The sequence below is a fragment of the Elaeis guineensis genome, chromosome 6, assembly GCF_000442705.2.
Source record: "Elaeis guineensis isolate ETL-2024a chromosome 6, EG11, whole genome shotgun sequence".
Lineage (NCBI taxonomy): Eukaryota > Viridiplantae > Streptophyta > Magnoliopsida > Arecales > Arecaceae > Elaeis > Elaeis guineensis.
Window position 1 is genome coordinate 123981920 of NC_025998.2, and position 12715 is coordinate 123994634.

Sequence of the window (12715 nt, forward strand, 5' to 3'; positions counted from 1 at the left end):
GAGGGCAATCTCTGGTTAGATGCCCCAACTCCTCACACCGGTAACATCTGATTTTGCTCAAGTCCCTCCTGGACTTAGACCGCCCTCGTTGCGATCTCCTGTCGCTCCGTCTACCGCCTCCTGCACCTCCAGAAGCCACCAAAGCTGAGCTATCGCCACCTGAGCTCGAAGCTGGGTTCTCCCTCCTGAGAACCTCATTCTGGAGTATCGCCGCGGTGACCTCGTCCATCTTGATAGTGCTCTTCCCCACTAGAAGAGCAGTCACCAAGGACTCGTACGAAGAGGGAAGCGACGCCAGCAAAACCAGCACCCTGGTCTTCTCCTCAACATTCTCGCCAACGCTGAGAAGGTCGGTGAGGATCTTCTGGAAGTGGCTCAGATGCTCCTGCACGCTCTGTCCCTCAGTCATCCGCAGTTGGTAAAACTGCCTCCAGAAGAAAAGAGTGTTGGTGAGAGACTTCGCCATGTACAACTCTTCGAGCTTCGACCACAGCACTGTCGGAGAAGTCTCACTCAGCACATGGATCACCACCTCATCCGCCAGGTACATGCGGATGGTACTCACCGCCTGCATCTGTAGCCGTTTCCAATCCCGCACCTCCATGGTGGTCGGCTTCTCGTCGCACAAGAGAGCATCGATCAACCCCTGTTGGATGAGCACGTCCTTCACCCTTGCCTGCCACAAGGAAAAATTGCTCTTACCATCGAACTTGTTGATCTCCATCTTGATTGTTCCTGCTTTCTCCATCTTCAGTCTTGCTCACCACCACTACAATTTGCGTCCTTGTACCACCTTGCTCTGATACCACTTGTTGGGTGGATGTCTGGCCAAGACATCACCTCCCAAGATCCTTTCAGTACCACGCGATGCAGCAGGAAGAAAGAAGAAACAAAACAAAAGGAAAAACAATCAAAATACGTGGATCAGCCACAAAAGGACTCGCCTCCACGGGGCATGCAAACTTCACTATGAAAAAAAAAATTTACAAGAGGAGACCTCACCCTCAACCCTTGTACACCCAATTCTCTCTCATCTGAAGTTCTCCTCACAAAAGCTCTCTCTCTCTTCGAGACCCCCCTGAACCCCTGAAGAGCCTGGCGACCGCTGTTCAGGAGCCTCCTGCTCCTTCTCTCACAGCAGCCTCACGCCTCTCTCTCCCTCCTTTGGTTCGTACGGCCTTCGTATGGCGAGAAACCCAAGCACCTCTCCTTCTCTGTTCATCTCAGGCCTTTTTAAAGGCTTAAACGTAGGTTTAAACTTGATTAGAGAGGGATTAGGAGTCCTAAACAAAGCCAAAAAATCCCCTGGACTGTCGGATCAAGACCGGGATCTCTCTGAGCCATCCGATCATGCTCCGGTCCACGAAATAGTGTCGTGGACCGTGAGAAATGCGTGGGAAACGCCCACGCGGTCCACAGGCCGCGCCGTGGACCACCCGGTCCACGGTGGACCGGGGCAAGGGGGCCAGCAGGCTGCTGGCCTGGGCCGGCCCGCACGTGCGGGCCTGGGCTGCGACAGCGCGCGGGCCTGCGCGCGCCTGGGCCGCGCGCCCCGCTGGGCCGCATGCCCGGTTGGGCCGCACGCTCGCCTGGGCCGCGCCGCTGCCGCCAGCCGTCGGTCGCCGGTGGTCCTCCGTCGCCTCGATTCTCGTGCTGACTTCAAAAGCTCGTATCTCCTCCATCCGAGCTCCAATTCAGGTGATTTTGATCTCGTTGGACTCCGTTTTTCGCCGTGAACTTCGCTGTGGGCTCAATGTGGGCTGAATTTCGAGGCGTCAAATCCTAACATATACTCTCTTGAAAAGAAGTTTGGATGGATAAGTGAACCTCTTGCTATTATTTACATAATTTTTTTTTATTCTTTCTTATAATTTTTTATGTTTGATTGCAACTTGTGCCAATGTTCTTCTTTTCGAAATTGGCATTATTTACAATTGATTATAGCATGCTTTTCAACCACTTATTTCCTATAAATGAAGAAAAATTTTGATTCATTAATAAAAAAAAGTTGTTTAAGTCTAATAGTAATATAAATAAGGTTGCTTATAGATCTTCTACTTATTGATTTTATTATTTATAATCTAGACCCAAATCGATTCGAAATCAGATTCGAATTGAACTCATATTTTATAGATCGGGATAAGGTTATACATACATGGATCCAATCCAACCCAAATGATCCATTAGATCAAGAAATTTAATCATAAACCCGATCTGATCTTCTATTAGGTTAGATTTAGATTTAATATTCAAATTCGATCAAAGAGTCGGATCAAATCAGGGTCACTCATGATCCGGTCCAACCTAATCCATCTTCACCCCTAGCCTTTCTCCTTCAGGATGACTTTCTCCACCTCTAACCATTCTTCACTGGTGACCCTTTCTTCCTCTTTTTCTCCTTCCTTCTTATCTATTTCTTCTCGTTCTCCTCCAAGCTGCTCATTAGGCCTCCCCCTCGATAATGACTCCCTCTACGTCTGCCCCTTCTCACTGACTATTGATCCTTCTCTCTCTCCTTCCTCCTCATCCTATTCTCTTTTTTGTCGTCTACTTCTTGCAAGGCTGCACATAGGCCCTCTCCTTCAATGGTGGTTTTCTTTACCTCCATCCAATTCTTGTGACAGCTCTTCTCCCTCCTCTTCTTCCTCCCCACCCATTTCTCTTCCTCACCCTCCTCCTCCAAGTCCACTCATAAGCCCTCCCTCTCCATGACGGCTCCCTCCATCTTCATCCCTTCTCATTGTTAGTCCATTCTTTCCTCTCTTCCTCCTAGTCACCCCTCTCCTTCTCCTTTAAGCCTGCCCATAAGCTCTTTCCCTCCATGATGGCTCCTTTGACTGCGCTCCTTTCTTGCCAGTGATTTTTCTTTCTCTCTCCTTCCATTCCTTATCACAATTTTTTCTTCTTCCAATCCTATCCATGAGACTTTTGATGTCATCTCCTCCTCCATGCCAATCTCTGCGATCCCATCCTCTCATTTTATGGTGGCTTCCTCCACCTCCACCTCCATCTCTTCCTCACCAACAATCTCTCTCATATGAGTGAGGAATATTTTCATCCATTGAAATGATAAGTTAACACCATTTATTGAAAATAAATAGTAGGATCATTTTGGATTATATCAAAAATTTAAAAGGCTAGTTTGATACTTTTTAAAGTCAAGGAGGCATAAGTAAAATTAACCTAAAGTTGAGGAGGAGTTTTTATGATTTACCTTTAATAATTTGAGATAAATTGTGTTGCTTCTTTCAACTAAGGTTCCACTTATATATTCAAATCTTTACTAAAATACTATGTATAAATATAGTTTCATAGATAGTAAAATATAATAAACATAATAAAATTTATCATGTCAAATTTTTATGTTATACCTCTTTCTGCAGCTAGACTTATTAAAGTTTTAGATCCAATCTAGATTGTTAACCAAAATCTATTAGTAATTAAACTTACTACCATCAAGATCGGTCTAGCATAGGCTAATGGGTTGGAAGATGAGTTGGAGAGCTAGATGAGTTGATTAAAGGATCCAGGTAGCTAGCCACAGATGTCCAAATGGTTGTCAATGATTGGATCTTCGATCCAACATCCAAATCAGTCTTGAAATGCCACGAATATAGGAAGTTTACTTATTAAATTTTTCTAACGGAGAACCCTCCAATGCCCAAATCATACTACCTAAGTAAAATAGAGGATTTTCGAAGTGGAAGAAGGCAATTAGAGAGAGAAAAAGAAAAAGGAGTAGAGTGAAGGAGATCATGAGTTTGTATGCTATGAGCAAGGAGAGAAAGAAGTAGTCTTTATTCTATTTGGGTGTCAGAGAGACTTAGACTCAATGGGATGTTTGAAACAAGAGAGTTTACTTCGTTTAGCTTAGCTTGAATTCAATAAACTTACTTGGAGGACCTCCTAGTGAGTGATTTATATAGGTAAGGATCGAAGTCCATTATGATCAAGATCTTGGGACATGTGATGGAGACCATTGGGGCCAACCTCTCGCACGTCCAAAAGATATAAATGGTATGATGAGATTTAGATGTCATGACTAGAGAGAGAGTTCTATCGTCATGGGTTGATTATTGCCAATTGGAGAAAAATTTGGATGTCTTTGCACCCTTTTGTACAATCATGTGGTAGGAATAGATTGGCTAAGGTGAAGGGCTTCATGGTCCAGTTCGTGTTAGGTTCTAATTGGTCAGTAGTACCATAAACCCACTTCAAACTTTTTTGGATTATCATTATTGATAATGGCAAGTAGTTTGACAACTCTTACATCCAAGCGCTCCATGCCGACTTGCACATTGACCACCAATTCATTTTAGTCGGGCATTATCAAGCTAATGAAAAGCTAACATGACCAATAGAATAATGCTGTAAGACTAGAGAACATGACTAGATAGAGCCAAAAGATTCTAGAAAGATGAGTTACACAACATCCTCTGGGCCAACCCCACCACTCATCGGACTCCTATCAGAGAAACTCTTCGACCTCATTTTTGGCACTAAAGCAGTCATTTCTTGGAAATTGGACTACTTCTCATCGGATAGATTTCTGTGATGAGTAAAGGAACCCTAAAGATCTTCGAGCCATCCTAGACCTCTTCAAAAAAACTAAAGAATAAATTTAGATTAGGCTGATAGCTTATCAGTAGTGAATAGTTTGATGCCATAACTCTCGAGTGAAAGTTAAATTCTTTCACCCAGAGATCTAGTGGTCAAAAGAGCCAAATTAACTCAACCAACAAGTTGAGAGAAACTCTTCCCCAATTGGGAAGGACCATCCTAGTTTTCGAGTAGTATGCCCTAGAACCTATCATTTGAAATATTTGGATGGGACACCCCTTCCTCAATATGAAACTTTATCAATCTTCAACCCCACCATCAATAAAATGTACCACTAAAACTCAAGTACCTAGCCTCTTAATAAAATTATCTTCTTTATGTAAGAACTTTTCTTCTAAGTACTTTAGGTTAGGAATATCACTCAGAAGTTCACCAAAGGTCAGACACATCTTGCACTGACAACTGATAAGTGCAACATTGTATTGACTGGACAAGGCAGTCAATGGCTTTAAGATGCAGCCTTCATAGGCTTAATGAATCAAGCTAGGTTGCTGCACCTACAAAGCCTCAGCGTCTAACCAGACTTTACAGGCTTAACGACCGAAGCCAGATAGTCATGCCTGTAAATCTTCAATATCTAATTAACTTTTATAAGCTTAATAACCAAAGTTAGGCTAACTTCCTACAATGTCTTGGTGTCTAACTAGTCTTCACGGGTTTAACGACTCGAGCTAGGCCACTGCATTTGTAAAAGCTTGATGAATGATGCATGTAGGAGGGATAGTTTGAACAACATCCCCATCTATGCAGATGGCACAACCCAAGCACCTTAGGCCACCATACCTAAAAGCCTCGATGACTGATGCATATAGGAGGGACGATCTAAATAGCCTCCTAGCCTATGTAGACAATACTACCCAAGCAGCTCACACCATTGCACCTAAAAATCTTAACAACTAATGTATATAGGACGGATGGTTTGAACAAGCTCCCAATCTGTGCATCCAGCACAACCAAAGTATCTTAAGCCACCTAAAAGCCTTGGCAATTGATGCTTGCATGCGTATGGCAAGATTCAAGCACCATTGGTCACCATGTCCAAAAGCCTTGGAAACTAACCTAGATAAGCAATATAGCTCAAATACTTGAGCTACCACATCTAAGTCTTGAGGAATACTTGCCTACACAAGCGAGATGATCTAAAGATCTTGACCATCATGCCCTAACAAGCCTCAGCAACTAGTTGGCCTATAGATATTGTAGCCTGAGTGCTTCCAGCCACTACACCAAAGCCTCAATAAGTCATCGACCAAGATAGGTGGTTCGGATGAAGCATGATTTGGCACTTGAGCCAAAAACTTGGTAGCTCGCTGACCTCCTTAAGACAAAACAGCTCTAGTTGAAGTGTTCACTAGACAAGGGACAACTTGATTCTTAAGATATGGATGGCTCAGAAGTCAAGTGCTTCAAATAAACACCACTCTACACCTCTATGCGCTTTTGCTAGCACTGGGGGATAGAGCCCTCAACAATCTCAACAAAGCCAACTATTAAGACCAAGACTAGGGGGCAAGGCTCCGAAGACTATAAGTCTTCTTAACAATAAGCATTGCAAAGCTAAGTAAGGGACAATCAGAGCAATCATACAATGCTACATATTGGAGAATAATATATAAAAAATAGATTTTCTATTATCAATTTCAATTATAAGATTTTAGCTCAATGCTCGAGCATAATTATATATAAAAAAATAAAAGGGAATAGCTAACAAATATTGCATCTCATTTCTATCTCTGATGCCATGTAGCTCGAAGATGGCTGGACAATCACATTCAAAAGGAGTTCACTCTTTATCTTGAGCTTTCTATCTTTTAAGGCTACAGAGGGGATCTTCGTCAAGCTCTAAAAGATTCGATCATCTCTCTTTCTAATTGAGTTGAGGGTTTAAACTTCATTGCATGTGTATACCTCCTCTCAGCCTCGACTCATTGAAGAATCATCTGTATTTCCTTCGATTGAGCAGATACCCTCTGATTTGTCTTTTCTGAATAGAAATCCACCACCTTAGGTGACCACCTTGGAACAAAGGGATGTGATCCACACCCTTGAGATGAAGGTGGAAGTTGCACGACCTCCATAGTTTGCTGCAAAGATAGCCTTTAGCGGCCAAGAAGAGACAAGTGCTAAAAAAATCTTAGCTCTCAAAATCTCCACTTGGGGCCTTTCATTTGCATCCAACATTGTAGCTGCTCAGTTCATAGCCTTTAGTGATTCAACTAGCCCCATGATGGATGCCTTGGCAATAGTGGTCTCTAAAATCTTCAAGGAGGAAGTTAAAGTTGATGGCAGCTAAGTCCAATCTTACTTCTCCATCTTACCTCACCACCAAAGAACTAGCCTTTTCTTGATCGAATTTCTTCTTTTGGGAGACATCTAGAAGCTTTTCCATATTGAATAACATTTCTACATAATAAGTAGACAATTAAATCCCAGGAGAAAGCTGCTATTGATTTAATAGCTCAACGATGACAAAAGGTTTCAGGAGTCTTAGGCTAATTTTCTAGCCTTTTCATACAAGGCCACCTGGGCCTCCCATGGAGACATCACCCAATTAGAAAGATCGGACAATTCCAAGAGATACTGTCAAGGAATGAAGTATTTGGCTTGGATTCATGTGAGATCAGCCTTGTCTAAGATGCTCTTAATAGCATCTGGACCAAGGATGACTTCAGACAAAGTCTCGTTGGACTCTATAGAGGCTCGATTAGGAGATACCTGACCGATAGCATTTTGATCTACAAACCTTTCTTCAGAAGATCCCATCAAAGAGTAGAAAAGAAAAAGAAAAGTAAGGAGAAGAAAAAATCAAGGCTAGAGATAAGAAGTTTAAAAAAAAAATTTGAGAACCTATCGGAGAACCAAAGAGGACTAAGGACTCTAATGGGGGCATGACGAATATTGGAAGTCAGGCAGTGAGGGTAGACAATAGTGGAGGATGAACTGAATCTTCTCCATTATTTAGCTCCTATAAATAAGCTGCCAAAAGTAGTAGTTTTACTCTCTCTAAACTTTATATAGGACTTCAAAGGGTCCAGAACAATATGACTTTTTGAAGCCCATGGATCGATCATTGGATATGTGTTGGCCCACCATTTTACATTGAATCATCACTAGGATTATAAGTGGTAAAATATCTAACCGTTACTCTGAAATACTTGCTAGCAATGATGTCGCTTTGAGAAGTAGAGATGCCGGCACGTCTTACATTGATGCAACATCTAGAAGCTTCTAGTGATGGCTTTAAGAAGTAGCAAAGATAGTACAACCTACCATACAACTATCTATCTCAGCTACCACAACCAACTCAATAGCTCAATTCATGGTTTCATGGCTACACATTGTAGCTTGGCATACAGTGCCATAATTGATCATGCAAGTTCCATCAAACAAAGTCTCATGAATTCTTTTGTGTGATTTGGGTTAATGGTTTGTCCTCGATTCATTTGGTAAAGTAGTCGATGGTCACTATTAGAAATTTTTTCTATTAGATGATGTATGAAAAAGATCCAACGATGTCTATACCCCATCGAGCGAATAGCCAACAAAAGCTAATCAGAGTGAGAGGGGCTACTTGCTAATGCTAAATATTGGCATGTCGTTAACATTAGTTGCATTATTTTATGAAGTAAGCTACATCCTTTTGGATGCTCAGCCAGTTATAACTATTTTGCAGAATCTTGTAGGATAAGGTCCTACTTCTCATGGTGATTTCCATATATGCTTTCTTGTACTTCTTGGAGTACATACTCTACTTTCGAGTATAGGAGAAATTGAAAGAGGGGCAGGGACAATGATCTTCTCCCCTCGAGTAGAATGTAGCACATAGCTTAGTTCTTAATTCTTCAAGTTTCATTCATCTTATCAAGAAACTTTCTCTTTTATAGATAGTTGACAAGCGAGTCCATTCAGTTGGATTTGAGATCAACCTGCAAGACTGGAGTCGAATTCTCCTCGATGTTCAGTTTATCGAGCATCTCTAGATAGGCTGTCTTTAAGAGGTCAGAGCATTTTGAGGTGGTCATCTTTGAGAGCAGATCAACTTGGGCATTCTCTAATTTGGAGATCTATAAAATCTTAAACTTATCAAAGGAGGAAGAGATAGGTTATATCTTCTATAGATACTTTTGCCATTCTGGGTGTCTTAGCCTTGTACTCTCCTTAGATATATCTGATGACTAGCTAAGAGTCATTGATAACTTTGAGGTACCAGAATCTAAACTCCTAAGCAAGCTTCAGACTAATTAGGAGAACTTTGCACTTGGCCTCATTATTGGAGAGCATGTTCTATGACAATCCCATTCGAGCTGGTTAAAATCAACTCAGCTTCACTTTTATTAGTGATGGAAGACCCATTAACATGGAGAGTCTAGAAATCTACTGGATCCTATTCCAATGGCTCCATGTGGACATCTGCCTCTTCAAGAATTGTGTACTCCATGAGAAAATAAGTCAACACCTAGGCTTTGATGAAAGGTTGGAGTTGACAATGAATGTCAAACTCCTCGAGTTCTACTGCCCACTTAGCTAGTCTTTTAGAAGTGTCTAGTTTTTTGAGAACTTGTCTCAAAGGTTGGTCGATTAACATGTGATGAAGTGAGTATGGAAGTATGGTCAGAGTCTTCTGGCTAAGGTGATGAGGGTGTATGCAATATTTTTGATCTTGTGATACCTTAACTTAGCACCTTAAAGAACTCGACTGATGTAATAGACTGATCTTTGTACTCTATCTTTATCTCAGACTAGTACTGAGATTAGCACCATAGGGGGCACAACTAGGTAAAGATAAAGCATCTCTCCAGATAGGGCTTTGTTAGGGGCGGTGACGAGTTGAGGTAGTTCCAAAGTTGGTTGAAGGTAATTTGGCCCTCCCATCTGTTGAAAATTTTTGATTTACTTGAGCATCTTAAAGAAGGATAAGGACCTCTCTACTAACCTGGATATAAACCTACTCAGAGTGGTGATCCTTGTTAAGTGCTATACTTCTTTTCTACTTTTCAATGATGACATCTCTAAGATGGCTCGGATCTTTTCAAGATTGTCTTCAATATTGTATTATGTAACCATAAAGTCAAAAAAATTTTTCAAATAATGCCAAAGGTGTACTTGCTCGGATTAAACTTTATGCAGTATTTTCTCAGTATTTAAAAAGTCTCCTCAAGATCAACTATATATTAATCAGTTTGATAGTTTTTCACCAGCATATCATCCACATAGACCTCTATTTTGTGGCTGATCTACTCATTGAAGATCTTATTGATAGAGACTGGCACGTGGCTTCCACGTATTTCAATCTAAAGGATATGACTTTATAGCAATACTACCCCAATGATGAAGAACTTTTTCCCTCATCCTAAGGCACCATTCTAATTGAGTTGTAGTCCAAGAACATATCCATGAAGCTGAGTATTTGATGACTTGAGGTGGAATCGGCTAGCCGATCTATTTTAGACAAAAAAAAACTATCTTTTGAGCAAGCTTTATGAAGATCAATGAAATCGATATATATCCACCATTTTTCATTCACTTTTTTTATGAGGACTATGTTAGCTAGCCAATTAGGATAGTTCACCTTACAGATGAAACCCATTGTGATGAGTCTGTCCATCTGCTTATTGATAACTTGCTATTACTCTGGGATGAAGCTCTTCTTCTACAAAATAAGTCGATGTAAGGGGTCCATATTTAGCTTATGGATGATGACCTCTACATTGATACCTGACATATTTGAGACCAACTAGGCAAAGATATTGACATCGGCCCATAGGAAGTTGAAGAGTTGAGCTTGGGAGGCTTCATCTTGCTAAGCTCCAATTTGTATAATTCTATCACGATTTGACTCACATAGGGGGACTAAGAGAAGTTGCTCGATTGGCTTTCCATACTGTTGTCATTATTCATCCTAAATGTCAAAGTCCTTAATAGGCAGTGTCTCTACTGATCTTTTATTTTTGAGAGTAATGATGTAGCATTTCTAGTTAAACACTTGATCACCTCATATTTCTCCTACACCATTGTCAAACCTCATCAGCAGGTGGTAAGTGGGATAATGGGGTGAAGAGCATTCAAGTTAGATCGTCCCAATACTATATTGTAAGCTGAGGGTACTTTGACTGCAAGAAAGTCAAGCATCACTATAACCTGTCTCAGCACCTGTCGTGTAGTAATAGGTAAAGATATAGTACCTTCTACACACTATAACAAAAGAGGTTTGTAGTAGCGGTCAAAATCATCATAAAAAATATAAAAAAAATTATTGATAAAATCTATACCAAAAGTTGATAAACCATGCCAACAGGTAGTGTCGCTAAAAACTATTACCATCTATTACTGTGATTTTAGTGAGCATTGGTACAAGCAAGTCTATGCTAACGTCATTATAATTATTGTTATAGATACAATTAAAATTAAATATTTTTTAAAAATAATTTATTTTAAAATTATATATTTTTATAAATTAATAATAAATATTTTAAAATTAATTATTATCTTCTTAAGTCATATTTGACTATAGTACTCTTGTATTTGATTTAACTTATAATTAATTTTTATTACTCATCTATATAGGGAATCGAACATATAAGATCTATTGGATAATTACTTAGTACTTAGCCACCATGATAATATTAACTTATGGTATAGAGTTCTAGTTTATTATACTTATTCAAAACTTATTCATATTATAAAGTATATTTATTTCAAATATATTATGATATTTGAATTTTAACAATTAATTATTTTCATAAAAAATCAATTCTCTTCTTTTTGAAAGAAAATTGAAGAATAAAATTACTTTATTTTATTCTTTATAATATTTTAAAAAAATTATTATTTAAAATATTTTAAAAATAGATAATTTTAACATATTTTTACAATCATAAATATTTTCTTAATATTCTTTAAAAATATATAATTCATGAATCTTTTCATTTCTACTGTAACTAAAAAATAATGATTTTAATATATAATCTTCTAAACTTTATATTATATAATTTATATAAGTTATTCTTAAATTATATATATATGTTTTAATACAAATTAGATTGGATCATATTCAAATTCTTGTTAAATTTATTTTTATATAAATTTTTTAGTAATTACATCATAGATCATTACTTGGTTGTAATATTGTGCATTCAATAATGATAAAGAATTTTATATCTAAATTTATTTTTATTTAATTATTAAACTATTTTGACTCATATAGTTAAAATTATATTAATTTTAAAATTTATTAAATATATAAAATATTTTTTTATATAAAATTTAACTATATATTTAATGATTAAATATTATCATAATAAAAAATCTAAATTAATTTACAATGATACTAATTCATTATTAAAATAATTAATAAATTATTAATAATAAAAATTATTAGTTATATAATGATATATAAAGGATAAAATTTATTTTATTAATAAATAATTAATATTCAATAATAGAATTATATATATTATCAATTAGATTCTATTTAACTATAAAATATTATTTTTATGTTATTATGATAAATAATTAATATTCAATAATAGAATTATAAATATTATCAATTAGATTCTAATTAACTATAAATTATTATTTTTACATGATAACTCATAATATTATAAATTTTAAAAATACCTATAAATAATTATTATAATATTATAAATTTTTTATTATAATTTTTTAAATTATTACAATAGAATATAATTTCTTATGATATTTATAAGATACCATTGCTATATAATAACTTTAGTAACATTCTTGACCAAGTGCTATAATATTATATATTTTTTATGATATTTTTTAAAATTATTATTAGAAAGTATTTATAGTAATATTTTTTTTAAGTATTATTAAAATTTCATCATTATAAACTATTTTTGCTGTAGTGACAATAGCTAGATTTCTGAAGAACTCGACCAAATGAGAGTTAGTTTTCCAAAGTCAATCCTTTAGTAGCTTCATTTTGGAAAAAGCATTATAGAATAAAATATTCGCTGACCTTCCATTATCAACTAAAATTTATTTTACATCATAGTTGGTTATAGTTAAGAAAACTATAATGGTGTTGTCATGGGGTTCTGAATGCCATCAGCATCAGTATTTGAGAATAAGA